Below are 27295 nucleotides of genomic sequence, written 5' to 3'. Positions count from 1 at the left end.
CACCAGTAGTCTAATTTTTGTTCATCACCATATATGTGTGCCCATTTACCCCTTTCTCCCACCCCCAAACCCCCCTCCCCTCTGGTAACCACTAATCTGTTCTCTTTATCCATGTGTTTTTTATCTTCCACATATGAGTGAAATCATGCAGTATTTGTCTTTCTCTGTCTGGCTTATTTCGCTTAACATCATACCCTCAAGTTCCATCCTTGTTGTTGCAAATGGGATGATTTTGTCTTCATTTATGGCTGAGTAGCATTCCATTGTATAAATATACTACATCGTATTTATCCATTCATCCATAGAAAGGCACTTGGGTTGCTTCCACATCTTGGCTCCTGTGAATAATGCTGCAATAAACATGTCTCCATATTTGTATATGATGCCAGGTAATGGTCTACTTTCATTGTTTTGCATGTGGCTGTCCAGTTTTCCCAACACTATTTATTGAAGAGACTTTCCTATCTCCGTTGTATGTTCTTGGCTCCTTTGTCGAAGATTAGCTGTCCATAGATGTGTGGTTTTATTTCTGGGCTTTCACTTCTATTCTATGTATCTGTGTGTCTGTTTTTGTGCCAGTATCAAGTTGTTTTGATTACTGTAGCTTTGCTGTATATTTTGAAGTCAGGGATTGTGATGCCTCCAGCTTTGTTCTTTTTTCTCAGGATTGCTTTGGCTATTCAGGATCTTTTGTTGTCCCATATAAATTTTAGGATTCCTTGTTCTATTTCTGTGAAGAATGTCATTGGGACTCTGATTGGAATTGCGCTGAATCTGTAGATTGCTTTAGGTAGTGTGGACATTTTAAGTATATTTATTCTTCTGACCCATGAGCATAGAATATCTTCACATTTCTTTATGTCTTCTTCAATTTCTTTCAATAATGTCTTAAAGTTTTCAGTGTATAGGAATTCACCTCTTTGGTTAAGTTTACTCCTAGATATTTTATTCTTTTTGTTGCAATTGTAAATGGGATTGTATTCTTGATTTCTCTTTCTGCAAATCTGTTGTTAGTGTATAGAAATGCAATTGAGTTTTTAAAATTAATTTTGTACTCTGCAACTTTGCTGTAGTTATTGATTATTTCTAATAGTTTTCTGATTGATTCTTTAAAGTTTTCTGTATATAACGTCATGTTTTCTGCAAACAGTGAGAGTTTCATTCACTTCTTAATTGCCTATTTGGATTCCTTTTATTTCTTTTTCTTGCCTAATTGCTCTGGCCAATACCTCCAGTACTATGTTAAGTAAGAGTGGCAAAACTGGGCATCCTTGTCGTAGTCCAGTTCTCAGGGGGATGGCTTTCAGTTTTTCAACATTAAGTATGATGTTGGCTGTGGGTTTGTCATATATGGCCTTTATTATGTTGAGGTATCTTCCTTCTGTACCAATTTTATTGAGAGTTTTTCTGATAAATCAATGTTGGATCTTGTCAAATGCTTTCTCTGCATCTATTGAGATGATCATGTGATTCTTATTCCTCACTTTGTTAATGTGGTGTATCACCTTGTATTATTTGTGGATGTTGAACCATCCCTGCATCCCTGGAATAAAATCGACTTCATTGTGGTGTATGATCCTTTTAATGTATTACTGTATTCAGTTTGCCAGTATTTTGTTGAGGATTTTTGTGACTAAGTTGAAGTGTATAGTTACTTTTGATGCTTTCTTTACTTTTACCTTTTAAGTTATAATTGAGTATTTGCCTCCCTGTTCTGATAGAGAGCTGCAGATTTTTGATTTTGTCCGTCTATTTATCTCCTTGCTCAAAGCTTTGTAGACCTTTGCCTTTTTGTTTCTGGTGTGAGCTCATCTTTAATTATTGTTTGTATGGCAGGTCTTGTGGTGATGAACTCCTCAGCTTTTGTTTATCTGGGAAAGCTTTCATTTCTCCATCGTATCTGAAGGAAAGTTTCGCTGGACAGAGTATTCTTGGCTGAAAGAGTTTATCTTTTAGTATTTTGAATATATCATTCCATTCTCTCCTAGCCTGTAGGGTTTCTGCCAAGAAATTCACTGAAAGCCTGATAGGGTTTCCTTTGTAGGTTATTTTCTTCTGCCTTACTGTTCTTACTATTTTTTCTTTGTCATTGACTTTTGCCAGTTTTACTACTATATGCCTTGGAGAAGGCCTTTTAGCATCGATGTAATTAGGCATTCTATTAGCTTTGTGTATTTATCAGTCCAGTTCCTTCCCAAGGTTTGGGAAGTTCTCAGCTATTACTTCTTTGGACAAACTCTCTGCTCCTTTCTCCCTTTCTTCTCCCTCTTGAATACCTATAATTCTTATGTTGCTTTTCCTAATTGGGTCGGTCAGCTATTTCTTGGAGAATTCTTTCATTTTTAAAAATCTTTGTCTCCTCCTCCATCTGTAGAATTTCTATATTTTTATACTCTAAATCACTACTTCTTTCCTCCATATAATAAGTTCTATTTCTTAAGGAGTCTAGATTATTTTTTATTTCATTAATTGTGTTTTTCATGTCCAGAATTCCTGATTAATATTTTTTATAGTTTCAATCTCTTGTGAAAAGATTCATTTTATTCCTGAGCTCATTGAACTGTTTTTCTGTGTTCTCTTGTAAATTGTTGAGTTTCTTTATGACAGCTATTCTGAATTCTCTGTCATTTAGGTTGTAAATTTCTGTGCCTTGAGGGTTGGTTTCTGGAGAATTGTCATTTTCTTTCTGGTCTGAATTGTTGCTGCAGTTTCTCATGGTGTTTGATGAACTAATCTTTAGTCTGGGCCTTTGTGGTAGTATTAAGTTGTAGATTTCACCTACTACTGCTAGGGGGAAGCAGGAGCAGAATTTCTGGTCCCACCTCATCTTCTGGAAGCTGTGGGGGTACTTTGAGTGCTTGCGCCAGCCTGGGGAATATTCAGTTGCTTGTGTGGACTGTGCTTGGTGGGCAGGGCTTTCTCTCCAGACCAAACTAGGGCCACTCCTTGGGGCCACAGTGGCATGGTGAGGTCCCCCCATAGGGGAAGTGATCATGTGCAGGCTAAGGGCTGCCACTGCCTCTTCCTACAGTCATCCTGTGCATGTTCCCACTTTTGGGGCAATTGTGCCAGGCTGGAAAATGTTTGTGCACATGCACAGGGCTACTGGGGGAGGGCAGGGAGTGCTCTCCTAGCTCCACCACTTCCCAGGGGGCCAGAAAAGCCACCCTCAGATGTATAGCTGTGTGTGTCTCTCAAGCGTCCTCTTCTGCACTGTGGGCTTCCTCCATTGGTCAATGAATGTCCATTTAGTTGTAATTCAAAAGGGGGAGAAACAAATGGAACAGGCCACTCCACCATATTGCTGACGTCCTCCACCTCATTTTTGCATTTCCAATCTTGCATGAATTTATTGACCAACCTAAGTTACATTTTGGCTTGGATTCTGGGGAATGTAATTTTGACTTTCTGCCTCTGCAGTACAGGAAGGCACACTAGAAGGAGTACCATGTCCAATACACTAGGCAACCAGGCAACAGCTATGAAAATTAAAAATCCACATACCCTTAGATCCTGAGATTTTACTCTGGTAATACATTCCATAGAGATAAAATTATGAATATAAAAAAGCATATGTACAATGCCGTTTATTGCAGAACTGTTTGTAGTGGATTGAAAGCAAATGTTCTTTAATAAAGGAATGGCTGAATATATTGAAATAAGCCACATGTTGGAATATTATATAGCAAAAAAAAAAAATGAATTAGAGCAATAGCAGATGACTTGGAATGATTCCACAATGCATTATTGAGTGCAAGAACATACACATTACATAATCCCATTTTTTTTTGTAAAACAATGGCCAAAAAAAGGCATATATATTATATATATATATATGATTATATAGGTATACAAGGTGACCCAGTAGGTTGTAAACAGGGCTTATGATTATAAAGGTGACATAAAGCTAATGTACTTTAGCAAAGAAGAGGAGTAGGAAAAATATATATATATTTATATATAAAAGGATGATTCCCTCAATGTGATTATTTTATGAGGTTGGGATTTTAAGCAACATTTACCTTCTTTATATTTGTATTTGTATGTATTTTATTTATAAATAAATTTATAAAATATAAATCTATTTGTATGTATGTATAAATCTATTTATAAATGTATGTTGTATTTATTTATATTTTTGTGTGCTATTAAAGTTATTCATAGTGAATGGATATTATTTACATAGTCAATATGAAACAACAAATCCATTGTTAGTGTGAAAAATGCCTTCTGCCTAATGGAACTGGGGGTAGAATTATTGTTTTACATCATCCATTTTTGTACAATTAGATTTGATACCATGTGTATATATCTATAACTTTGATAAATGTACAAAGAAATAAAATTATTTTAAGTTAGCAAATGAAATAGCCTTATTTGGGCTAAGGTTGATTCTTGCATCTAACGGTTTGGAGTTCACCCAGTTCTACCTCCTCACTCCATTAATTAAACTTCTCTACCACAGTATCAACTGTCCTTTCCCACTCCCTCCTTCTCCGAAGGTTAGAAACATACTCACCTGTCTTTCATCTTAGAAAATCCTCCCTTGATGTTATGGCCTCATCTAGCTACCACACTGTCTCACAGCTTTGCTTTGTAGCTCTGAGGAAACAACATAAAAGAGTTGCTTACCCTCACTGTCTGCCACCTCATTTGTTCCTCATAACCCTGCATTGTAGCTTTTGCCCCAGCAAATGTTTCCCTGGAACTCCCCCACCAAGGTCATTATGTCCTTCTTATTGCCAGCTCCAGTCACCCTGGTGTCTCAGGAGCACTTGACCCTCTGAGCAGCCATCTTCTTAAAGCTCTTTCAATTGTTTCTTACAGGACGTTATTCTCTCCCCGTTGTCTTTCTGATTGCTTTGTATGAATGTTCTCTGGACCTTCTGCTACCCCCTCATCTGCCTTTCCTCAAATGTCAGTGTCTCTCAGGCTCCCACCTCCTTTCCTTCTCACTCCATTCACTTTCTCTAGGGATAACACTCATCCTCATTGCTTCAACAGGGAGGACAAATCTGTGTTTATAGCATGGATATCTCTCCAAAGTTCCTGACCCACATTTCAAACAGCCTCCTGGAAATCTCCTATGTGTCTCACTTGTTCATTAAACTATACATATGAAGGATAAAATGTATTGTCTTCCCTTCAAAATATGCCCACACCACAGACCAGCCCTGGTGGCCTAGTGGTTAAGTTTAGCGCACTCCATTTCTGCAGCCTGGGCTCGATTCCCAGGTGCAGACCTACACCACTCTATAAGCAGCCATGCTGTGCTGGCAGCCCGCATGCTAAAAACTAAAGGGAGATTGGCACAAATGTTAGCTCAGCATGAATCTTCCACAGCAAAATGTATATATATATACACATATGTCTATATATAGGTGTATATATACATATATATATATACCCACACCAATCATCAATCTGTGTTCCCCATCTTGTCAAATGATGTCACCATCCACCAGTCCACAAGAGGGAACGTGAACCATGAAGTCATCATATAACCTTGATTCTTATTGTATCTAATAACCAGGTTCTTTGGACTCTACCCCTTAAATACTTCCCAAATTCTTCTGTTCACTCCCTGGCTTCCACTTTGCCCTTAGTTCACCCTATCACTCAACTGAATGCTTACAATCTCTTATCTGTAGTGGCACCACATTCAAGCCATCCTTCATGTTGCCAGCAGTGTGAACTTTCTTAAATGCAAAACTGAATAGATCACTCCCATGCTTAAAATTTTTGAATAACTTCCCGTGACCTGCATGACCAAGTTTAAACCATTTAGAATGACATGTAGGACCTGCCCCACTTACCTCTCTGAAATCATCTCTTTACCACTTATCCACATGTGAGTGACCCACCCTTCAACATACCAAATTGTTTAGATTTCCCAAGTCCAGCTGCAAAAAACAAACTATGCCTTTGGGAAAGCATCCTTTACCTCGCGCCACACTTCTCTGATACAACGTCGCCCATGCATAATTCCATGTTTCCGTCTGCTTCCCCAGAAGACAGTGAGTGCCTCCAGGGGGGCTGTAGTCTACTCCCATGCATAGCACATGCTATGTATTTGCTACATATTGGTGGAATATTGCATGATCTCATGTTTGCATGTATAGACACTGAGTATCAATAGCAGGAAGTGACTTTCCCCTGTCAGACGACAAGAAATAAGGCCACATGAAATAAAACCCCACTCTTGCCTGGAATCTGTGTTGGGTGCTCTTCTCACCACAATCCATGTCCTTCTATGTTAGATATATAAACTCAAGTAAGGTGTTTCCATCTTGGACCTCAATTTTCTCATCTCTGGGACAATTATTTCCAAGAAATCATTAAGCTCTGATATTTCATGATGAGTTCAAATCTCCACTCTATCACTAGGGCAAGTTATTTCACCTCTCTATGTCTTAGTTTCCTTATCTGTAAAATGGGGGTAACAATAGTAACTTAATTCATAGGGTTCTTATGATGAATAACTGGGAGAATAATTTAAAGAGTTTAGGAGAATGCCTGACCCATGATAAGCATTCGATGAATGTTAGCTGTTATTATATTCCGTATAGGTATGGAGCCAAACCACTCAAGCCCTTCTACAACAGAAGTGGATGGCCAAAGTTCAGCTAACTGGCTGTTTAAAAACAATAGCTTAGGAACTGATTTTTGTGTGGCCAACATAGTCATCATTCTTAGCTTGTGGTTAGCTTTCCAGATAGCCCATAGCTCAGTATAATATTAAGAGAGCCTCCGTATCCAAAAACCATGAATTGAAAATAATTGTCAAAAAATGGCAGATACTTATCATTCTTCAGTAGGTTTTTTTCCAACGATTTTGGACAACTTTAAGCTCTAAATGTATCACTAATTTCACCTCACTTAAATCATTGGTAAGGCAGTTTTGAAAGTTAGGGTAATGCCTACTACTTTTTATACTACTTTCCTGAAAGTTTCTACCAACTTTAACATAAGCTTTCCTTCTCAAGCCTATGATGTATATTTCCATGAAAAAAATCAGGAAAAAATGATTTTTTTAATTATACAGAAGCTGAATTTTATAACCTCTAGGCTCATGCTCCTGATTTTTTTCCTTTGTTTGGTTACTGTATCAGAAGATGGTTAAATGCTCATCTTTGAAAATGTGATGCAAATTCATAGAAACTAGCATTATTCCAAGATCCAATCAAAAGAGCAAGAAAAAAAATATCATTTAACACAATTACACCAGGCTAGATGCCAGCACATCTAGAAATGCCCCACCTTCAGATCTGGCAATCTGTGTTTCAAGTGCCCTAGACAACACTAAATCAAGACTATCTTTGCCAGTGTTGTCCATGCCAGTGTGTATTCCGAAGAAAATCTAATCTGTGTGTTTTTCATTCATTTATAAATCATCAAATATTGATTTAACATAGCTGGTGCATCACCAAGAAACATCTAAGTTGTTTTATGATTCCTTTAACCAGCAACCACCCCAAAACAGAAATTTATATCTTGCCTGCCATAAACAAAAGAGAACATTAAATTTTGAATCAGAGATAGAAACTGACAATTCAGTGCAGTTCATGGTGGCACTCAATTTTGAGGTTCCAGGTTTTCCTTTCTCCTGCTGACAGAGAAGAGGAATAGAAAATCAGGAAAAACAAATAAAACAACACTGACAGTATCTGCCTTGGTTCTCTACCAGGGGGCTTGGACATGGCTTGTTCTGGGAGTCAGTCTGTTTTCTCTGCCCCTGGATATTGAATTGTACTTGGCAGGAGAGGAGGAGCAGGAGCTACAGGAAGATGAACAGAGATCCAGTGAACAGCTGCCTAGTTAGGATGCTGTGGGATGCTGCCTGTGGACTCCTGATGGGTACTCTGGGCTTAGATACGCAGAAGAGGTGTCAGGTGGCAACCAAGTCAGTATGTGCCTACTGCATTCTCTTAGTGCCCGAGGCAGCTCAGGAAGCTAAGGGATGCTGCCAGAAATGGCACCTTTTTTCTTGTCAACACAATCACAAACATGAAATGCAGCTGAGTACTGGTTGCAAATGGGGGATCATGCTCTGCTGGAGTCTGTGCAATGGGGCGCAAAACAATCCCCTCCTCCGCCTGTTCCTCACCACGGGAGTGCCATAACTATCTTTGTTGAACGCCAGCGCACCAGCACCTCTCAGCTACAGCAAACGACAGTTACCTCTGCTTTTAAACACCAAAGAAAAACACTACAGAAAGCACAAAGCAGAAGAACCTCTGAATGCCCCTAGGCTGCCTGTGATTGTCATTTTGAAGGATTGTTATTACTATATTTTGACACCAGTGGACATATTGAACTTCTTTCCTTAGTGCCATTGGTGTTAGCAGGATCAAAGGTGTGTGTGCACATCTGTGTGTCTGCACAGGCCTGGCAGGAGGTGAGATGGATGAAACAGGAAGAAGGGAGAAAAAAATGGGCACCTGAAGAAGGAATGAAAGATGAGGGTGGATGGGAGCCCTGATTTGAGGTTATGTGGCTCATAGAAGATGAATCATTCTATAATATAGTTCAAAGTGGGGACCAGCACTCATATCTCCTTCAAAGGCATTCTGTCCCAGTGAGTCACTTTCTCTGAGCTTATTGAAGGAACCAAAAATCCCATTTATTGTGGGCAAGACTGATCCCAGGCATAGGAAATGGAAGCATGGGGCAGATGCAAAGCTGTGGCTTCAAGCTAGCTGTAAGAGCAGTAATTAGAACCCATGAATCTTTACTCACTTCTCTGATGGCATTTGTTTGGTATCTGTTATGTGCCAGGCACTGTGATAAGTGCTGAGGATATAAAGATGAATAACAAGGTATAGGGCAATCCAAAGGGGACATAGAACTGGCCCCTTTATAACACAATGGGATGTGTCTTATAAAAGGCTGAAGAACACGTGACTAAGGAAGGGAGCATAAAGGAGCAGTACTTAACAGAACCTGGGGGAAAGGGATACTTTCTGGGGGAGAGCATAATGTCTTCCCAAAGGACGCTTGAAGGAGGTGAGGAAGCAGAAGTTAACCAGCTTGATGAAAACAGGAGAGTTCTAAGCAGAGGGAATAATCATAGCTAACACCGGTATAGGGTCCGTACCAAGAACTCGCCTACACACTTCACCTACAGCATCTCCAGCTGTACAACCACCATATCAGAGAAGCCAAATCATCACCCACAGTTCTGTTTTACAGATAAGGAAAGTGAGACACAGAATAAGTAACCCGATCAACATCAAGTAGCTAATAATGGGCAGAACCCAAATTTTAACCCAGGTGGTCTGTGTTTGGAGTCCATGCTCTTAACTGCTATCATATGCTACCTTTTTTTCATAGAAAATTTTTAAAAAGGTAAAAAAATGTGGAGCATTCAAGTACCCTTGGTTCAGTTCAAACAGTTCATCTGCTGTGGATCAGGCATCATACCAAGTGCTGATGTTACAAAGATGAATAAGGCTCATTCTTGCCCCCAAGATGCTTAAAATATAACAGGGAGAGAGACCCTGAAACATCTAATTCCAATATAATGTGGAATAACGTTTAGCTATGCTAGCTGACTTTGTTTTCATTCCCTAGAATTCCTTTTTATTATATGGTCCTCTCCCATCCAAACTAAATATCAGGGTTGTTAAAGCAGAAAAGCAAAAAAAAAGAGGCTTTTTGAAGAGCAAAGAGCAAAATCCAGGGTCTGAAGGCCCCAGGGCGTGAAGAGTATGCCGTAAATGCTAGATTGGGAAGAGGTCAGCATGATGCAAGATTCGGGGTAGCCCTCCTCCTTCCACTCACCCCAACCACCAGCCCCTCCATGAGATGAAGATTCTCTAGCCTGGGAGGACAGGAGGAGAAGAAGCAGAGAACCAAAAGAGTTGCAGGCTGGTGTGAGGCCCTGAGATGGGTCTCAGCGACAGATGCTTTGGAATGATCCAAGAGCAGAGGAGACTGCACCTTGCGTCCTGGGCAACCGGCTATGAGTCTGGCATCTGGAAGAGAGGTCTGAGTGGGAGAGATGAATTTAGTGTCATCAGCACATAGCTGGTATTTACAGCATGAGGCTGGACGAGATCACTAAGGGAAAGCGGTGGGAGGTTTCAAGTAACCCTTTGCACCCAGAGTAAGACAGACTCACTGGAGGTGTCTATGCAGCTGGGGCTGGGATGTCCTCATAGATTCTCTCTGCACCCAGCGTGATGCATTTCCCATACTTCCCATTTGAAGCTCCATGAGCACAGAGATATTAACCGTTTTACTCACTATTTACTATTTTATTCACTATTCATGCAGTTCCCATACTTCCCATCAGAAGCTCCCTGAGGGCAGGGATATTAACTGTTTTATTCACTGCTATATTCCCAGAGCCTAAATAGTGCCTGAGACATAATAGGTGCCCCTAATTTGTGTAATGAATAAATGAATATGCTTTGTAAGGGGAGGCTTTTTTGAAACAAGGGGAGGCTTGCGGTTTATTAACTCCTTCAACAAATCACTACTATTTGCAGGCTCTGTTCTAATTACTCGGAATATATCCACAAACAAGAAAAGAAAGATTCCCGCACTCTTGGAGCTTATATTTTGTTAGAGGAGACAGATGACAAACACTGAACCAGAATTATGAGTTTGTTGTAGAGGATGCTGCCCTGCAGGATCAGGCTGAAATCTCCCTCTCTGGGGCTTTGCCTGAAATGTACCCCTACTTGATGTCTTCTCCTTACTGCTCCTGCTCCCCACCCCACTTCTTGGTTTCTTCTGGGAGCACTTCCTTAGCAAATTGCTGTACACAAAATTTCCTCTCAGGGTCTGCTTCTGAGGAACCTGACCAAAGACAGGAGTTGTGCTAAAAATTAAGCTTGGTTATAGAAAAATAAAATAAAGTTTTTACTTCTTGCATCCCTGAGTTGACAGCTTGAGCCTGGTACCTGCTGTAAATTTAATGCAGTAAATGCTACAATCAAAATTTGCACAAAGAAGTGGCACATGGTTCCCTGTGAAGGGATCAGAAAGAGCTTGCTGGAGGATGAGTAGAAATCAGCTGGGTGAAGAGCGGTGAAAGTCATGCTAAGAAGATAGTAAGGACAGAGGTGCAGCAGTCACAATGTGTAGGGGCCTGCGGCTGGCTCAGTAGGTCGGCAGCAGAGCATATGGCCATAGATAAGCAAGGTTGGGAGGTATTTGGACCATGGGGTGTATGGGGGGATGAGTAGGAGGAAGGGGAAGCACCTGAAGATGATGCAAAGTGGCAAAAAAAGAGATCAGTCATGAGAGTCTTCCAGGTTAACAATTTGAACTTCTGCTAAAGGCGTTCAGGGCCACAGAAGAGTTTTGTTTTCTTTTATAATTAGGTCATATAGTCACATGGTGCAAAATTTAAAACCACAAAAGGTTTACTGTTAAGAAGAGTCTCTCTCCCCTCCTTTCCCTAATCATGAAACCACTGACACATTTTCCTGAGTATCTTTCAGGAAATATGCTTTGCATATATAAGCAATGTTCACATGTAACCCTGTTTTGATCACCTGACCCTGTATGGTGAGGATCCTTGCACATTATTGCAGAGTTGTAAGCAGGGGAGTGATATGATCTGATTAGCAACCTATAAATACTATTACAACTGCAGTGTACAGAACAGATGGGGAGGAGAACATGCAAGAATGACGTAAGATAATAGCAACATAATGGAGAGAAAAGAAAGACTTTAAAACTAGCTCTTTTCATCAAACAATAACCTTCAATATTTATTTAGTGCATCTCTTGTATAGAGCTCAAAACATCTTCATCCAATCTCCAAACTACATTGTGGCCTGCTGAGAAAAGATGTTCAAGCTTACAGTTTGCATGTGGGAGAGACAAGATATATAGAAAGGTAAGTTTAGGACACCCTAATCCTGGATCTAATAATCTCTCCCCTGAATATCCTAACTCTAGCTTCTTGGTGGTCCCAAATCACCAGTACATTGAGTGGGCAACTTTCACCAAGAACCACAAGAGTCAATTACTGCACCAGTAAAGTAAATGACATAAGAGTGCCTAGAAAATGGGGGAAGACTTTTTGTTCTTGTGCTTACAAACACTTTAAAGACTCTGGGGTAATATAAAGTATTATTAAGTTACCAAAATTTCAAATAATTATTTTCAGAAGCAAGAAAAGAAATTAGACACAGGGCAGATTCTCCTATTAAAGGTTCTCTGGACAATTAACTTGATTCTGCTTAATGTCATCCAAACCCAGTGCTCAGGGCACATTCAATAACCATGATGGATTCTCCTTTTCAAGGGTGGACTTGGAAGGCTTTGGTAGGCAGGCTCTTAAGATGGCCTTGAATGATCCCCATCTCATGGTATTCATGTCCTGTGGAATTTCCTCCTCATGAAGGTAAGCTGGACCTAGTGACTTACTTTCTAATAAACGGAATAAGGGAAGAGATAGGATGTTACTTCTGTGATTAGGTTACAAAAGACTGTGACTTCCATCTTGCTGGCAGATTCTCTTTATTGTCTTCTAGGCTTGAATATTTTGATGAAGCAAGCTGCTGTGTTGCAGAAGCCCATACAGCAAGGAACAAGGGTGACCTTCAGCAGATAGCCAGCAGGATCTGAAGCCTCTAGTCCAATACCCTGAGAGGAACTGAATTCTACCAACAACCATATGAGTGAGCGTGGAAGCAGATCCTGCCCCAGTCCAGCCTTTAGATGAGAACACATCACCTGGAATAACACCTTGATTGCAGCCTTGTAAGAAACATTGAAGAAGATCTAGCTAAGCTGTGTCTGGATTCCTGAACCACACAAACTGAGATAATAAATGTGTGTTGTTTTACACTGCTAAATTTTGGCATAATTTGTTACACAGCAATAGATAACTAATGCAAAGGCATTGCCAGCATATACAAAAATCAAACCACTTTGATTTATTTACATAGACTAATGTTACGCTTTTAAACACAAAATGTATCCTTCTTATGACTCAACAGTATAACTTAGTGACCCAGATGCTAACCAGAGTACCTACTTGACTGAAACTTAAATATTGGTGGGTCTAAAAATGCGCAGTCCTGTCTTGACCACCACTGCATCCTGTGATGTTCCCTTAGTATGTGTTTCAGGACTTTACCCTTGATTTGAGATCCTTTGAGGAGGATACTGAGAAAGCTAGCGTTACCCCTGTGATATAAACAAGAGAGAAAAGATGCTAGACTTCATGCCTGAAGGCACATCACACAAAGGCAAAGCTGTCAGCTACTCCAGCATCACTGAATTTAACATGATGGCTCACAAGAAACTTATGCAGCCCTATAAAAGCCCTAAATGGGAGCAAGAATATTGGAGTTGGGAATATATGCAGTCGCTCCTAACAGATAATGTCTTAAACGGATCCTAGTTTATTTGGGAGATAAGGTGAGATGAGATACTAGAGACAGAGATTTTTCTCTTCCTCTTATTCCAGATATTTTCCACTTCTCTTCACTTGAAGTTGATAAGCCCATATTTAATGAGCATTGGCCCGTGGGATTTGAGAAGATGGCAAAGAAGTAAAAATCAAAGTTTCTGACATTCTAATGGTGAAAACAGGACACATATAAAAAAAGATCTACAAATGTCAAACAGGGAGTCAATTTCACAGAAGGTGGTAAACATACAGTGCTCATTACTTACGTGCATGCAGTAAGACAGTTCACTGACTCATTTGTCCAAGAAACAACCAATTAAAACTTTTTCTTGATAAAAAGAAATCCATCTGTGGCCTCTCTCCTGCCTGGCTAGTGGGACATTTGATAACAGCCATTATTTGGGGCCCTTCTCTTTCAAGAATTACTACAGAATTCCGCCTGAAAGATGGGCAAAAGGCCTCTAGCCTGGAATGCGGTGCAGCTGTTGCTGATTCCCCACTGCCGAGGCCTGCAGAGGTCCTCGAACGTGGGGTGTGGGCAGTAATCTCAGGGCACCTCAATAGGGAGCGGAAGACAAGAATCCAGACCTTCTCTGTCCATCACTTACAATGGTCCTTGAAATAAACTCACTCACCTTTTTAAAGGCTCTGCTTCTCTTTCTATAAAACTGAGGGAAACAGATTTGTATTCAACTACCTCATCAATTGTCATGTATGAGTTTTCTCTCACATCCATTCTTTTCAAAATGAGTTCTCATGTATTCCCCCTGGAAGGCAGGCTGCTCCAGAATTCTTGTGCCCATGTGAGAGATGGGGCAATTGGGACACTGTCATGAGAGACTTATCCAAGCTCACGCACAGCAGGTCCATGGCCGTGTTAGGGTTGGAATGAAGAGTTCCTGATACTTAATCCAGTGTCATTTATATCGCACCATGGCTGCCATAATAAGTAGTCACCAATTGCTATACCCCAAGTAGATGTTAAAATGTGCATATAGACACAGCACTGATTATGGGCTACATTGTTACTTCAGGTGGACTGTCTCTAGCCGGAGAAGGGCTATATATATCTAGGAAAGGAATTGGGACTAACAAGTCAACAGAGAGAAAAAGTAGGCCTTTGTGTTTGCTTGATAGGGAAGGTTTCTACTGTACCTTTGTTTTTAATATTGGATCTTTCTCCGCAAATGTATGGATACAGCACAGAGACATCTATTACCCATTTCTGAAACATCATCAAAAGCCCCATGGGCAGCAGAGTATAATGCAATGTGCCAACATGACAAGTGTGAAGTGTGTCAAGTCAGGGAACACCATAAATCCTCTATTCAATTCTCAAAGAATATGATACACAAACGTCCATTCATCTTGCTCTCTCCCACTTCCACCATTTTCAAAGAAAGCGTCTGATAGGCTAGTGAGGGCTCCATCTGTGCTGAGCTCCTGAGGGCAAGACTCATTAGCCATGTGGCTTTCTCTAAAATTATTACATCCAAACACTCGGGGAAAATAGGAACCTGAGGTAGCACGCCACGCCTTGCTGCTATCATTTGTCAAAAACTGGCACCATTTAGAAATGACACAGGATAACAACTCCAGAAGCATCTAGAACAAACAAGAATGATTCATCACTGAAGACAGGGCAAAAGCATACTCCCATCCATCCACATATCAATTATACCAGCCATGAAAATAAGTACTGGTTCACATTGCCAAGGCCTAAAAAAAAAATCAGGTGGGCCAGGAGGAAATTAGATTATACTTAAAATAGAATCTAAGAAAAAATATTTGTGTTGCAATCTCTCTTTCTGTTTGCTCATCATTAGGACTGATTTTTCAAGATGAAAAAAAGTTTGTGAGGGGAAACTCAATATTCTACTACAGAAAAACACATGTACCCCTCCCCCTAGTTTGGCAACATCTGAAGAGAAGAAGACGAAGAAAGTGGAAGGGACATTCAAGAGAAGGGAAAGGGCCAGTCCACCAAGGGTTAGAAAGATGACTAAGAAGACGAGGTGCTCTAACACTAAAGAATGGGCAACTTTGAACAATAATAGCCTGAGTGAGAATGTGAAGCGCTCACCAGGTGCCAGGCCTTGTTAAACTTTTCCCATGTATCATATCAATTTAATCTCACCACAACAACATATGGGTGGTACTTTCTATTATCCCATTCATTAATGAGGAAACTGAGGCACAGGAAGGTTACATGACTTGAAGGTTAAATATTTGAATTCAGGCAGTCTGGCCCAGAGCTCCTACTGTTAATACCTAAGCCAGTAGTTTTCAAAATTATCCTTGCCTCAGAATTCCCTGGAGGACTTGTTAAAACCCAGATTGCTGGTCCCAGCCTGAGTTCCTGACTCAGTAGGTAAGACCTATTGCTTTTCTGACAAGTTCTCAGATGATACTGATGCTGCTGATCTGGGGACCACAGTTTGTGAACCATTGCATTAAGCTATGTCGCCCTTTTAACAGGTGAGTGTTCTAGTTTGAGGGGAATAGCATCAGCAAATGCACAGATTAGAAAGAGATCAAGTCAGGTAACAATGAGGAAACACACCTAAATATAGCAAATCACTTTAAAAAAAAAAAGTCACAGCTATGACTTGAAAACCCTGGAGTTAATACTGCAGTGTATAGACAGAGATGCTATCCTTTTCATACATGAAGGCTAAAACTTTGGGGACCCTCCATTGGGGGAAGAGCAAACAAACCTTCACAGGTGAAGTAAGACGGACAGCTGCAGAGTAAAATCTATTGGCATATATTGACCCAAGTGTGCTTAAGTCAGAGGAAAAACATGAAAAGAATACTTTGATGTGTGTGTGGCCATAAAACTACACACTGTGTCTATATCCCAGCCAATGAGCTAAAAAGGCTGCTAAGGAACATGGACAATCTTCTCCAACTCCGTGTCAAAATCTGAGAACTTCAAGTTCATGAATCCAGTGGAACCCATCTCCTTTGGAATGTATCAGAGAGTCAACTGAGACCCTCAAGAAAACTTATTCTTGGGCCACAAGAGGCATATTTGAACAGAGATGTTTCTTTCAAAAAATATGTATCTAGTAAAAGATTTTTCAAAATGCAAAGTGTTTCCTGTTGTAACCAAAAAGTCTCTCAAGCCTGGACACTATTTTTATTTCACTATTCTGGTAGTTTTGACATAGAAAAGTATGTCCAAAGTAAAACTAGTTATATAATCATTTTTGGGACGCCTTCTCTGACAAAGGTCAGAGGACACAAAGGGTTTGAGCATCATGATTGTTATGATGAAGCTTATAGCCTAATTGGAAAGACTGTATATCTTTACGTATGAATATATTTCTATCTCCCAGAATTCTTAGTTTTGACCAATCATGAAAATGCATTGAATCCAAAGGAAGGTGCAATACATTTCTTTACCTTTCCCATCAAGCCCCCATGAGTCCATGTAGAGCCTACCTCAGTGTGGTAGTTTGTGTCTCTTTTCCTTTGGATAGTTGAGAGGGTGTAAAAGATATCAAAGAAGAGTGAAGAAAATTTTATATATATATGCAAGGTCAAATATGGTAAGTACCGTTATACACTGTGCAAACGATAAGCACATATAAGCTTAGAGGACAGAGACATCATCGGAAATCTTAGAAAACTTTTTGAGAGACCAAGGGGCTTCGTATTTGAAAGAAGATTGAGCAATAACAATGGGGAAGGAACATGCCAGACAGGAGGGTACTTCTGAACAAAGCCTCAGCAGGAAGCCTGCTGAGCTCATATAAGCCATTATGAAGAAGGCAGCGAGTACAGTAATGTGATGGGGACAGCAAAGACCCAAGTAGGAAAACACCTAGAATAAGTATAGGAAAGTACTCTTGAGCAGATCAGAGAGGGACTGGGTTATCACACAAGGATGACTTTTACTTTACAGGCATTGAAGAATTTGAGAGGAGTAATGTAAGCAAAATAATGGTTTAAACAGACAACCTGGTAGCATTTTATGGGATATGTTTGAGGGGAGAACATCAGCTTGGAGACTACTGCAACAGCCCAGAGGTGAAGTAACAGGGATCCAAACTAATGTCAGGTCAGCAGGAACACAAAGGGAGGGCCAACTATGAGCCTATGAGCTGGGAGACTAAGGAGAAGCATATGTTTTGGCTATGACTGTGGCTAAAGGAGAAGGAATAGCCAAGGAATGATGTCCAGCTTTTCAATCTCAGTGTCTTGGCCAGAAACAGTAACTGAGGCCCAGGTGGGTTAAATCCCTTCACTGGGCTCATGTTTAGCCAATGTTAGGGTAGCATTTAGATATTCAGAATCTCAGCTCAGCCTTCCTTCCAGTACATCATGCTACCTTTATGCATGTTTCATACAAAGATTTCGAGTCTTGACATTATTTCATACCACCAATAACTCTAAAACCACGTGGCACATCTTATGACAACAACAGTGAAGAGCAATTTTCTTTTCTAGCTCCCAAGTTTTAATTGAAATGGGTGACTTTGTAAGAAGTCTTTTATTTTTCAACTCCTAATGCGATTACTTATTTATTGTGTCATAATTTTAAACTTTTTTCTAAACAGAAACTCTATGTGGTACCTCATTCCCTAGATAGAGTAATCTCTCCCAAGTCCTCATTCTTCATCGATGCTAAAGGTTCTTTAGAGCACTTAACATTTGGGGCCAGATAATTCCTTATTTTTGGTGCTGTTCTGTGCATTGTAGGATATTTGGCAGCATCACTGACCTCTACCCACTAGATGCCAGTAGCAACACCCAACCCCAGTTGTGACAATCAAAAATGTCTCCGAGGGCTGGCCCAGTGGCCGAGTGGTTAAGTTCACATGCTGCGCTTCAGCGCACCAGGGTTTCACCTGTTCGGATTCTGGGTGCGGACAAGGCACTGCTCATCAGACCATGCGAAGGCAGTATCCTACATGCCACAATTAGAAGGACCCACAACTAAAATATATGACTACGTACTGGGGGGACTTGGGGAGAAAAAGCAGAAAAAAAAAAAAAAAGATTGGCAACAGTTGTTAGCTCAGGTGCCAATCTTTAAAAAAAAAAGTCTCGGGACGTTGCCAAATGTCTCCTGGGGGACAAAATCACTCCTAGTCAAGAACCACTGCTTCAGAAGTATTTTTTTTTTAAAATATTAATGAAGACATCATTTCTATTCAATAGTCTTCCTATTGGGAAAACCAAGTTCTGTCTCAGATGTCTTGGGTGTGGAGTGAGGGAGTTTGGGGAGAGTTGGAAAGACAAGACTCAATCACCAGTCACCAAGTTTTACCTCAAAGTTCCTCTTAACAAGATATCACTACGTCTGGAGCCAAATGGAAGGTGACTTGCTTACTAATAGAACCCACAGGTCTTCGGTGGTCTTTAAGAAAGGTAGGACAATGGATTCCTTCCCATGAACCCACCCTTCATTTAAAGTCAGTTAAATTCTTTTTAGGTGTTTAGAAGGGTCGTGTCTTTCAGAACAAACAAAATTGCAACCACCTCCAGTAAATGTCAATGTGCAAGTTATAAACCCTCCAAAGGAGGGGACTCCCAGTGGAGGACAAGCTGAGCTCCCTGTCACTAATGGCCCTGGTCTATTAGGCAAGACCAAGGAGATGAAACTATCCGAGAAGGACGTAGCTATTGCTGCACACTGATCGTCTTCTCCAAACAGGCAGACTAGGGAGGGAGAAAATGACTGATGAGACATAATGTACCATCAACATCAAATTCTATAACTTCATTTTTCAGATTGATCAGGAATCAAGTAAAGAAAAAGGGACCTGTTACGTTTAATCCTAAACTGACAAGACATTTGTATTTATGCGACAAGAAGTTACATCTGCCAACCCAGCTCCTGTCTTCCTTAAGTAAAAGCCTCCTGTCAGCTCTTCTGTTTACTCACTCGCAGGCTGCTTTCTGGTCTCACTCGCTTTCCTATATATTTATATTGAAAGAATACATTCTCAGCAGCTTTTAGCCCCTTAAATGCATTTCAAGAGGAGACCAAGCCCAATCACTGTTACTTAATTAACACAATTGTGAAGACTTCAATCCAGCTACACAATAGCTTTCCTGACCTTGCAGAAGGAGGCACGACTTCATTATTGAGTATATTGTTTCCTATAAACATATAAAACCCCTACAATAACAATCCCATCAGCCGAAATGAAGTTATCTGAGAACAGAATTAAACTCTAAATGACCTTTTGCTCTACTCCGTAGCCCCCTATTAATAATTTCTAATCTAATCAGTGTGGATAAATGCACTAAGGCTGGTCATGCCAGGCACAGGGCCAGCCCGGCCAATTGCCGTCCATCTGATTCATTCCAGTCCAGAGCTTGTCTGGAAAAGACGCATCCCTCGCTGAGAGGCCACTGCCTGATTTCCTCTTTTGTTATCTTTTAGCGGCAAAGTCATGTCCTTGTAACTGATAGACACGTTTCTTTGTAAATAACCCTGGAGTGACTGATAGAGCTTTTGCCAGACAAAGGCAGCAAATAGCAAGGCATTACTCATGCCAAGCCGGAGAACACTGTGTCGCAGCTGACAAATTTATGGGAGATATGAGCTCACCTCTTGCACAAATATATACTTTCCTGGCAAATTCATCACATGCTTTAATGGCCCCATACTGCATTTGTCAGCTGTCTGTCCCTGTGCCTTGTTGCCTTTGGTTTCCTGTCAAGGATTGTTTGTTGAAATCATCTAGCAGCCCCATCCTTCAGCAGTGAGACCCAAGAAAGATCAATGATGACACCTGTATTGATAATATTTTACATTCAACTATTTGGCTGATAAATCATTTTAACAATGCTGATATGTTTATTGAGTGTCTGCCGGTATCACAATTGTATGGAAAGCAATGCCAACTTAAATCTTTGCTTTGTTGGTCTGGATTTTGTTTCTTTCCTTTCATTTTCCCATAATTAAATGTGCCATGGAACAAGTTTGACTTTCCCATCTCAACAGAGAGCACATGAAAACAGGAGAAGAGGTGACCTTGCACTTCCATACATTGGTTTGTTAAAAAAAAGAAAACAAATGGCAGCCCAGTAGTTAGCCACAATTGAGGGGGTAGTCATTAGAAGGGAGAACAAGGGGGCTCTTCGGGTCCTGGTAATGTTCTGTTTCTCGACCTAGGTGTTGGGTACAAAGATGTCTTAGTTTGTGAGAATTCTCTGAGCTCTTCTTTACAATATATGTACTTTTTTGGATGTACGTTACTCTTCAATAAAACATTACACAAAAAATTAGCAAACATCACACACACACACATACATATTATAAATATATAGGCTCAGATTCAGTGTTTACCACCTTGAAACTCTATATTACCTATAATCCTTTCAGTTTCTCCCTATAAATTTCACGTCTAACATGGAAATTAAGTCCAACAAGCATTTTAGAGGTGATCATTTCACCTCTACCCCCTCCACAGAATTTCAAAGAAAACCTTAGGGTTCTCAAATTCCTTAGCCTTTACCTTCCCTGTAGGGCACTTTGTCATGGACTCCAAGGTCGCTATGAGGAAACAGAGAGAGACTGAGACATCAATAAGAAGAGATCAAACTCTCCATTGATTTCCCATTCAAATTACCTTTGATTCAGGTCCTGTGCTAGTCTATGTCTACAAAAAACATGCAGATAAATGCAAACATTCAGACGAAAAGTAAAAATCCAACTGCCTGAATCGTCTACTTCATTATTGGAAACACCTGGATGTATAGGCTTCCCAGAAGCCCTCAACAGTCACTTTCTTGTCATTGGCCAGAACTGTATTGTACAGATCCTTCATCTTAGAGAAAGTCTAGGAAAGAGACCATTTAGCTGCTTTGACCTCTATATTAGAGGCAAGTACAGAGATGGCATTTGGGAATGAGTGTTGTGTTGGCCAACTCATGGTTCCAGCAAGATGAGTGAAAGCTAGAGCAGGCCACGGTGACATCAATATATAGGGAAAGTCCAGGGAAGAATTATTTAAATTAGTGGTTTCAACCTTGGATGCTCATTGTAATCACCTGGATAGCACCTACAGAGATTCTAATTTAATTGGTCTTGAGGGCAGCTCTGGCATCAGGATCTTTAAAAGCTCCCCTAAGTGATTCTAATGCTCAGTCAAGGTTGAGAGCTTCTGGCTTAAACAGATAAGTATAAAGACTTGTATGCTCTCCCAAAATAGCTAAAGTATTAGATGTATCACAACCTTTATTATTGTGGATTTGAAGTTGAAGATTAAAAAAATGTTTAAGAAAGAGCTAATAGTTGGAAAAAGCATAAAAGCCTGGAAAAATTTATCCTCTGATTTTGCAAACTCTTGAGTGACAAATGAGCATTAGATGGAACATGAACAAGTTTATTTTTGAAAGTGGTATGTTGAATAAGTAACATTCAATTTAACACTTGGATCTATTAGCATAAAAAGTAGGCAATCTTATCTCTATAATTAATTGGAAAACTTTGGCACTGTTACATATATTCACATCCTAGCTTCAACACTTCCTAGCCGTAGTCTCATGCAAATTTTGGACTTCCATGAAAGTCTCAGTTTTCCTATTTATAAAATGGAGAAATAATTGAACCTACCTCAAAAGGCTTGTTGTAAGGAGTGATTGAGATGATCTGGATGAAACAGTTCAATGTCTGGCACACGGTGACAGCTCAATGTCATCATTACTCTTGGCATTCCATCAAGCATGCTCGTTTACCAGCATTAGTGTTACCAAGAAGGAATTAAGAGGAATTGGATCCAGAACACGCTGAGGTGACAATTAAATAACTGTTATCATAAGAGGCCTGTATCAACTACTATTCAACTATCCAAGAGGAAACTACTTTAAAATAGATATAAAATGCTGTTGGAGGGACTTAGGTTAAAAATGATAAAAGTAGGTAACTATGAAATCAACGAAACATGACAATATGTTACTACAAGAAGCAGTGGCCTCTCTTTCTAAGAGAGTCTGCTTTAATAGGAGATATTTTCATCTCTTTAGAATAGTGTAAGCCAGGAGTATGGTGAGTAAATTAACTTTCAATATTCTTTTATCTTTATGACTCAACAGTTGCTACTCAAAGATATTAACTCAGGGAGATGAAATTCAGATTTCAGTTCAGAAGTGATGGTATTTGACTTCCACTGAGATCATTGACTTATTTGTGAAATGCTAAGGCAAAAGCTGTGTTGCCTTCAAAATGTGAAAGGTCTTGGCCTGAGCTAGCCAAGGCAGAAAACTTATCCCATAAAAGCAGTACCCTCAGGAATCTGTGGACAGATTGGGTACCACAATATTCAGGGTATTGGGCCTGTCCCCAGGACACTGGCTCATCCTTTCCATCAGGTTGCAGTGCACAGTTAGGTCCACACCATCCCAGGTGATTTTGGGTTTTGCTCTCTCACTTCAGGTATTCTTTAACTAAGAGAACTTGTGGGTCTCTATTAGGTCTGGCAGAGAGTAGGCACTCAATAAATATTTATTGAATGAACCTGGTCATTCTGATGAAAAGAGATTCCTTTGTTCTTTTGGGCCATTGGGTTTACCATTTACTAAATGGCCTGTGGCTTCCTGCTCTGACAAATTTATAGCACCTGTTTATGTCTTTCTCACCCACAGGTTTCAACTGAATATCTGTGGCTGTACTTACAAAAGGTGGGCAGAAGGAGGCATCCATTTTGGCAAATACCTCTGGTCTGAAAGGTACAAATCAGAACTTTCACCACATTCCATCTGCCACTCACTGGTGGTGCCAACACCTCAAAAGCTCTGCTTGGGCCATTTGTCACCATGTGGACACATACAGACCACTGACGGAATATGGAATTTTTGAACCAGTTTGAATGACTTACCTATATGTGTGGACAGCCACGGTCACTTTTTCTCCATAGTACTGGATGTGCTCATTCCCATGTGGTTTCTATTAGGCTATTTTTCTTTAAAAGTAAAATTTCTTTCAGAAAGCTAGAAATTTCTGAAATGATTTTATATCCATTCTTTCCTCCTATCTTCCAAAAGAGCTGCTCATAATCTGAATGCTGTCAGCACATAGAAAGAAAAATCTTTATCATTATTATTATTAATTTTCCTTAGAAGCCCAAGGAATTATTAATATAATTTAGAGTAAGCCATTAGAAGGAAATCATTATTTTCAATATGGTTCTTCCTGTGGAGGTATGGATTGAGAGATCTTGCTCTTTCTTTCCTGGAAAGTGATGCTGGACTTTCAGAACAGCAGATTTTCCTCCAACCACATGAAATTGTCACTAGGATATAATCAGCAGCAGGAATAAATCTGTTACACTCTCGTTGTTTCTCTTCTACAGTTTTTCCAGGTTCTCACCAGCAAAGTTGGGATTACTTTGCCATTTTCAGCATTTTTTTTTTCTTTCTGCATTAGTAAGAAAAAATTACGGAGTTTTCTGGTAGGCTTCCCAAGTGACACATGTGCACCCAACACCCCGCACTACGGAAGGGAGAACCAGCAAATAATTCATTATTCCATTATAGCTCCTGCCTCAAAAACATCTGGTACTTAACAAAACATTACACCCCATGTTATTTATCTTTCTTATGTATGAATCTTATCTCCTCATATAATAAGCTCCCTGTGAGGAAGGAGAGCACCACTTATTGAGAACAAACCATAGCCCATTATTTATTTTATTCTCTGGATTACCAACAGCCCTGGAGGTCTTTACAGATGAGGAAAGTGTGGGAGGTTTGGGTCATTATTCCAAACGCACACAGAGGCTGTAATGTTTTTCCCCACCCTCAGCTTGAGCTTGTCCAGGCACTCAGTGAAGGTTTGCTAAGCAACGTACACCAGCATCAATAATTATGGTCAAGAGATTAGTACTGAGTCTGGCATTACCAGATGTCTGTTACTTGACTACTCCTGAGACCTCTGGAGTCACCTTTGACCCTAAGAACAGCCTTAGCTTCAAACATCAACATTGGCTGAAACTTCCATCCACATATTTTGGGAAACTAAGTGTCCTCCACCCAACTCTAATATTCATTACTCATGCTCAGTGTTTATTGAGTGCCTCTGTGTGCCAGGCATTATTCTACCTGCTTGGGATAGAGTGCCAAACAAGTCAAGTCAGTTCCTCCATGGAGCTTACATTCCAGTGGAGTTGTTAGTTAACAATTGCTGTGTAACAAATTACCCCAAAATTTAGCCACTCAAACAACATATATTTACCATCTCATAGTTTCTGAGGCGTAGCTGGGGGCCTCTGACTCAGGGTCACAAGGCTGTAAAGTGTCAGCTAGGGCTGTGATCATCTCAAGGCCAAATACTAGGGGATCTGCTCACAGACTCACTTGTGTTGCTGTTTATAGGCCTCAAGTCCTCACTGGTCGTTGGTCAGAGACATCAGTTCCTTGGCACATATGCCTGATAGGCTACTCACAACATGGCAGTTTGCTGCCTCCAGAGCAATGACTGCCAGAGAGAGGGAGAGAGGTCAGGAGAAGGCAAGATGGAAGTCACAGTCTTTATGTAACCTAATCCCATTACTTTTGCTGCATTCTATTCATTTGAAAGAAGTTATGGGTCCAGCTGACTCTCAAAATGTTAGGATTGGCACACAGGCATAAATAAATACCAGAAGACAGGGATCACTGGGGGCCATTTTAGAGGCTACCAAGCACAGAGAGAGAGATAGTAAATAAACAAACAAATAAATAAAAATTGAAGGTGATGAAAAGCGCTATGAAGAAAAATGAAGCAGGGTAAGGAATAGAAAGGAAAGAGTTGAGAGACAATTCTTTTAAACAGGATGGTCGAGGAAGGTCTCTTTGCAAAGGTGACATGTAAGCTAAGATCTGAATGATGTTTGGGAAGCAGCGACTCCAGAATCTGGGCAAAGAGCATACCAGGCAGGGGTGCCACAAAATGTAAAACCCTGACATGGTAAGGAGCATGGCGTGTTGGAGAAGTGACAAGGAGGCCAGTGTGGGCAGATCAGAAGGAGGGAGAGAGAGAGTGGAGGAAATGAAGTCAGAGAGGCAGCCGTGAGCCAGGGCACACAAGATCTTTTTGACCAAGGCAGAGACTTTGGACTTCATTTTAAAAGTCTAGTCATGATCTGATCTACATTTTTTTCCAGCTTTATTGAGGTATGATTGACAAATCAAAATTGTATATAGTTAAGGTGTACATAATGTTTTGATATATGTATACATTGTGAAACGATTATCACAATCAGCGCATTAACATATCCATGCTACCTGTTTTGTGAGTATGTGGTAAGAATACTTGAGATTTACTCCCTTAGCAAATTTCAAGTATGCATCATTATTAACTGTAATCACCATGCTGTATATTAGATCTCCAAAACTTACTCATCTCGTAACTGAAAATTTGTTACTTTGATCAGCACTTCCTTATGTCCCTGCCCCCCAGCCCCTGGTAATCACCATTCCATTCTCTGGTACTATGAGTTCAGTGTTTTTTGATTCCACATATGACTGAGATCATGCAGTATTTGTCTTCTGTGTCTGGCTTATTTCACTTAGCATAATACCCTCAAGGTCCACCCATGTTTTCCCAAATGGCAGGATTTCCTTCTTTTTTAAGGCTAGATAGTATTCTATTATATATACACACCCCATTTTTTAAAAGTCTCTCATCCTTATATGGACACTTAGATTGTTTCCGTATCTTGGCTATTGTCAATAATGCTGCCATAAACGGGAGTGCAGATAGCTCTTCAACATCCTCTTTTCATTTCCTTTGGATATACACCCAGAAGTGAGATTGCTGGATCATATGGTAGTTCTATTTTTTATTTTTTTTAGGAACATTCATACTATTTTTCATAATGGCTGTACAGTTTACCTTCCCACCAACAGTGTAACAAGGTTCCCTTTTCTCTACATCCTTGCCGACTCCTGCTATTTTTTGGCTTTTTGATAATAGCCTCCGTAACAGGTGTGAGGCGACAGCTCACTGCGGTTTTGATTTGCGTATTCCTGATGATTAGTGATGTGGAGCACCTTTCCATACATCTGTTGGTCATTTGTATGTCTTCTTTGGAAAAATGTTAATTCAAGCCAGCCCTTTACCCATTTTTTTTAAACATAAGTTTACTATCATCTGTATTTTCTTTTTTTTAATTTCTTTCTTTTTCCTTCTTCTCCTCAAAGCCCCCCAGTACATAGTTGTATCATTAGTTGTGTGTGCTTCTAATTGTGGTATGTGGAACGCCACCTCAGCATGGCTGGATGAGTGGTGCCGTGTCCGCACCCAGGATCCAAACTGGCAGAAACCCTGGGCCGCCGAAGCAGAGCACGTGAACCTAACCATTCGGCCATCGGGCCAGCCCTGCTTTACTCATTTTCTTAATTGAGTAATTTGTTATTTTGCTATTGAGTTGTATGAGTTCCTTATATAATTTGAAAATTAACCCCTTATCAGACAGACGGTTTGCAAATATTTTCTCCTGTTCTGTAGGTTGCTTTTTCATTTTGCCGATTGTTTCCATTGCTGTGCAATTTATAGTTTGATGTCGTCATAAATGTTATTTTTGCTTTTGTTGCCCATGCTTTTGATGTTAAATACAAAAAAAATCATTTTCAGAACTAATGTTAGGATGCTTTTTCTTTACGTTTTCTTCTAGGATTTTATGGTTTCGGGTCTTACGTTTGTCTTTAATCCATTTTGAGTTCATTTTTGTATGTGATGTTGGATAAGGGTCCAAGTTCATTCTTTTGTTTGTGTATATCCAGTTTCCCAGCACCGTTTATTATAAAGAGACTGTCCTTTCCCCATTGTGTATTCTTAGTGCCTTTGTTGTAGACTAGTTGAGCATATATGCGTGGGGATCTTTTCTGGATGCTTTCTTATATTCTGTTTGTTTATGCATCTATTTTTTTTTTGCCAGTATCAAACTATTTTGATTACTGTAGCTTTGTAATATA

At 40.1% G+C, this 27295-nt stretch overlaps 1 long non-coding RNA gene across 2 annotated transcripts in view; it reads right to left on the bottom strand.

Moving 5' to 3' along the window:
* Nucleotides 1-27295, bottom strand: part of LOC103553794 (uncharacterized) — a 116890-nt gene that overhangs the window by 10218 nt on the left and 79377 nt on the right. Inside the window, exons 2-3 of one of the 2 annotated variants that reach the window (XR_011526491.1) lie at nt 23218-23403; nt 21957-22129 (exon numbers count right to left, since the gene is read on the bottom strand). The exons of the other annotated variant lie outside the window; for it this stretch is intronic. This is a non-coding gene — a long non-coding RNA (uncharacterized lncRNA). The remainder of the gene's footprint in view (nt 1-21956; nt 22130-23217; nt 23404-27295) is intronic. 2 annotated transcript variants of the gene reach the window in all.

The sequence above is a fragment of the Equus przewalskii genome, chromosome 14, assembly GCF_037783145.1.
Source record: "Equus przewalskii isolate Varuska chromosome 14, EquPr2, whole genome shotgun sequence".
NCBI lineage: Eukaryota > Metazoa > Chordata > Mammalia > Perissodactyla > Equidae > Equus > Equus przewalskii.
The sequence above is the reverse complement of the archived record's forward strand: the minus strand, read 5'-3'. Positions and strand labels throughout refer to the sequence as shown.